Genomic DNA, 4,804 nt, shown 5'->3' with positions numbered 1-4,804 from the left:
GACACAATATTATGTACAGTAAAACGACACATTGTATTATAGTTATATAATTTTTATTCAACCTTTATAGTGTGGAAGCTAGTGCTTTTTTTTGTAGTGACTTGGATAATAATATAGTAGGTATAAGACGTATATGTATACTTATCTTCAATTAGAGAATTTAATTTTAAAATTCTATAAATAGCACAAATTAGATATACTATTATTATTACAATAATATTATGAGGGATAATAATATATAACATGCTAAATTCACATTACTCAATTTATATTATCATAGATTTTGTATTATCATTTATAAACACATAATATTATCAGTAACAAATATCAGCAAATAAAAAGTCTAGTAGGTACCTATTGTATCATACATTTTCAGTTGTTCGATTAGGTATAATAACATTATATTTTTGATAATAATATGCTTGCTTGTCTTAATGTCTATGTTGTATTGTTGTATTATAATTTATTTGATCATTGATTGAAGTACATATTTTGTGTAATTTAATAAGTCTTTTAATATTAACTACATAATTCAACACGAAGAGTAGTAGAGCCAAACTTATGGTTAAACTTGGAGAAAGTAGCCAACAAGTAAGTTATATCTATGATATTATTTTAATCACTCACTAAATTAAATATACAAAAAGTAACACATTTTTATAATTATAATTGATCTGCAGGAGTATAATAGTATCAACGTCAAACAAATGCGATCAGAGAAATTAGCATCAGAAAATAAATTTATAATTAACTATGAGCTTCCAAACACTGTAAGTACATTTTCTGATGTATACAATTAATTATTATTTATGTAATTATGTATTATAATAAACTATTATGAGCCCCTTATATTTTTTAAAAATTAAGTTGGATTCAATATTCAAATACTTCTTCTGTTTTTTGTACAATTTTAAATGTAATTTATTTAAAATAAATAACATATTAACATGTGTTTATGTAAATGTAAATTATGTAATTATTTACATGTATTATATAATATGTAGGTATACAGAGCCTAGATAATAATTTTATAATAGTTATATATAAAGGCTCTGTAGGTAGGTATATACTAAAACTTTAAGTCACTTGAGCAAAGAAAAAATTCTTAAAAATCTAAAAAGATAAACAACTACCATACACATTACTGTACATGGTTGTCAGCAATGTTTTTTAAATTGTATGCAATTTGAGGAGACTGGTTATTATTTGAGAGGGACTTCTCCCAATAATACATTTTAAACTTAATAAATAATGGTTAATATTACATAATATGAGTAGGTATTAATAATAAAAATCTTACTACTTTTAGGTTGAAAAGGTAGAAGCATGGTTACAAGACCCCCAAAATGTTTATATGAGCGATTCATCACCTAAATCTTACCATACACTTACTCCATGAAAATTAGTGGGAAAAGATCAATCAGATCTATGGAACATTTCAGATGAAGGTAATACAATTTTTGGTCAAATTAATGACGGAGTTATAGAAAATCATATCATGGGAAGTCAAATTAATATTAATTCAATAACTTCAAATAATAATATTTTGATTGGGGAAATTGACAACTATGAATCCGGCAATGTATTTCAAAATGATATTCCTAATCAATGTTCTGAAGTATTTCAACATTTTGAAAATCATAATAATGATAACATTATTATATTCAACAATGCAACAAATAATGATGGAGTAACTTCGTTAACTAACATTGCTGATCAAACACCTGAGTTTACTAATATTATTGAAAATAATATTCTACATTTTAATTCTAATTCTGATCAAATTGAAGATGAAGTTGTACTTCTTAAAAGTAAAAAAAGGAAAAGTTTTGGTTCACTAAAAGAAGCATGAAAAAAAAGAGAAATATGGGCCAGTCGTATCATACAGCTAATAAAAAAAAATTAATAAATGCTAAAGAAATAAAATTAGCTTGTGGAAATATCTGTAGACTAAAATGCTCATTGTCTATAAGTAAAATAAGTAGACAACAACTATTCAATTCTTACTGGCAGTTAGGAAATGTAGATAGACAAAGAGATTTTTTATCTAAATGCATTGAACTTGGCAATGTACCTAAATATAGGTATCCTCATACAGTAACTAGAGACTTAAATTATTCATATAACTTTTGTATAAATAATATTAAACATAGTCGGTAAATTATTTTTCAAAAATACACTTGCTATTAGTGATAGACCAATTCGAACAGTTATTTCAAGACTAAACAACTATGGATTTATTAAGGAAAATAAACGTGGAAAACATAAAAACCATAAAAAACTTGACTTTGCAATTAAACAAAGTGTTCGAGACCACATAAACTCTATACCTCGTATCAAAAGCCATTATTTAAGAGCACAAACAACTAGAGAGTATATTGAAGGTGGAAAATCTTTGGCTGACTTACATAGAGATTATTCATCTCTCAAGAAAGAAGAACAATATATTCAAGAAAAAATAGCTAATTTAACCATGTACTCAAGAATTTTTAATACAGAGTTTAATATTTCTTTTTTTGTTCCCAAAAAAGACCAATTTTCTCTTTGTGAATCATACAAAAATGCGGATGACGATGAAAAAGTACTTAAAGATGAAAATTATTAGCTACATTTGTCAGAAAAAAATCTAAGTAGAACAGAAAAAGAAAATGATAAACATTTGGCTTTAAATGATATAAATAGAAGTAACATATTATTAGCATGCTATGACCTTCAGGCTGTACTTCCAACCCCTAGAGGTGAAGTATCTGTATTCTATTATAAATCTAAATTATCCACTTACAATTTTACTATATCTGATATTGTGAGAAAACAATAATTTTGTTATGTTTGGAATGAAGGTGAAGCAAAAAAAGGAGTTAATGAAATTGGAACATCTATAATAAAATTCTTAAAATCTGAATATAACAATGGAAAAACTGAAGTAATTTTTTACTCGGATAACTGTGCTGGACAAAACAAAAATAAATTTATAACATCATTATACTTGTACGCCATTACAAATATAGATATTAATTCGATTACTTACAAGTTTTTAGTAGTTGGCCATACTCAAAATGAAGGAGACACTGCACATACTGTCATAGAGAAACAAATTAAAAAATCCTTAAAATCTGGGCCTATTTACTTGCCAACACAATATGTAACATTAATTCAAACTGCCAAAAAAACAGGAAACCCATTTAAGGTTAAAGAATTAGGGTATTCTGATTTTTATGATATAAAAAACATTACAGAATATAATAAGAAAAATTTTTCTATAAATTATGATGGATAAAAAGTAATTTGAAATGATATCAAAGTGTTGAGAGTAGAAAAAGCACAACCAAATACAATTTTATACAAAACCAGTTATTCAGATACAGAATTCAAAAAAATTAATTTATACCATAGTGGAACTCATGGCAGAAACCCATCACTTACCAATTACACATTAAAACAAGCTTATACACAAAAAAAACAAAATTTCAGTCAATAAGAAACGGGATCTGATGTCACTGTGTGACGATAACTACATACCAAACATATACCATGATTTTTATAATAGCTTACAGTCTTAACTTTATTTCTTAATAATCATTCTTTAACCAGAAAATTAAATTGTCTTATTGCAAGTTGCCTTTTTTATATAATAGGTATGTTATTATTTTTATTTGATTCTTTTATGAGTTTATAAATGTTTATTTTATTTAATGATACTGTTTAAATAAAACAATATGTTAACTGTATTACTGTTGTTAATTAATTTTTTAATTACCTAACATAAATGCATGGTTCAGTTTTAAAAATGGCCTTATTGTAATTAATATAATTTATAATTTTAATTTACATGTTTATGTACTACTCAAAAGAGACACATATGGAAAAAAAATGATTATTTCAGTCATGACACAAGTCAAAATGTTTTCAAACATTTGTTGATAACATCAATAATAATACATCCAAACTATCATCCACTAAGTATTATTAAAAACAATGTTGTTAACATTATTCTATCAAAACATCATAAAAATCTAATACAAATATGAATTGTTATGTCTTTTGTAAACCTTAAATAGTTGATTACCAACGGTTGTGTTTTTTGAGTTGTGTCACTATTCTTCAGCAGTGCGATATGTATTATAACTAATTGAAATTTTTGGTATTTTCATATGTACACGGTGTACCACACTGCGCTTGCTCGAACAATTAAAATCAAAAACATCCCTCGACTTGTTATGTAAAACCACCATGGGTGGGAGTCAGAATTATTTTTGCATCATCAATTTTAAAACGTTGATTTACCTAGATTAAAAAAAAAAATTAATTTGTAAAACTTAAGCTCGGTAAACTTTAAGCGTTGTACGGGTGCGTAAAACACCGAAAATCGTGAACTTCGTAAGGCTATACCATAAAATCCAATGATTTGCAGGTAGTCGAGTTTTGGACAAGTACCTACATAGGTAACTTATAATAATTCATATTGTAAATTAATTAGGTACCAAAAAAATATAACTTCTCAAACACTGTGTCTATTGACACTGCCGGGAGAATGTATTAGAATGTCTGTAACTTTCGGACAAGTTTGTATAGTTAAATTTGGCATGCGAACTATAATTGAAATAGAAAACCAGAATAGGTGCATTGCAGATAACAAAGATTTCTGTAAATACGATTTATAAATATACCGTAAAGGTATACTGAGTACTTATATAATAATATATAAGTTCTTTGGATTTATCATAGTAAATAATATATCTTATGATATCTATGGCAATCGTCAATTGTCGAAATTCATCGGCGACTGTTAACAATTCTAATAATT

General features: G+C 26.1%; 1 long non-coding RNA gene across 1 annotated transcript; it reads left to right on the top strand.

The window, feature by feature from the left end:
- Positions 1–397: 397 nt before the first annotated feature.
- Positions 398–3,110, top strand: LOC132950979 (uncharacterized). The gene is made up of 3 exons (XR_009665273.1): positions 398–591; positions 681–770; positions 1,310–3,110. It is a non-coding gene; the product is annotated as an uncharacterized LOC132950979 (long non-coding RNA).
- The last annotated feature ends 1,694 nt before the right edge of the window (positions 3,111–4,804 follow it).

Source organism: Metopolophium dirhodum, chromosome 8 (genome assembly GCF_019925205.1).
Source record: "Metopolophium dirhodum isolate CAU chromosome 8, ASM1992520v1, whole genome shotgun sequence".
Classification (NCBI taxonomy): Eukaryota; Metazoa; Arthropoda; class Insecta; order Hemiptera; family Aphididae; genus Metopolophium; species Metopolophium dirhodum.
Note: the sequence above shows the minus strand (reverse complement) of the source record. Positions and strands in the feature narration are given on the sequence as shown.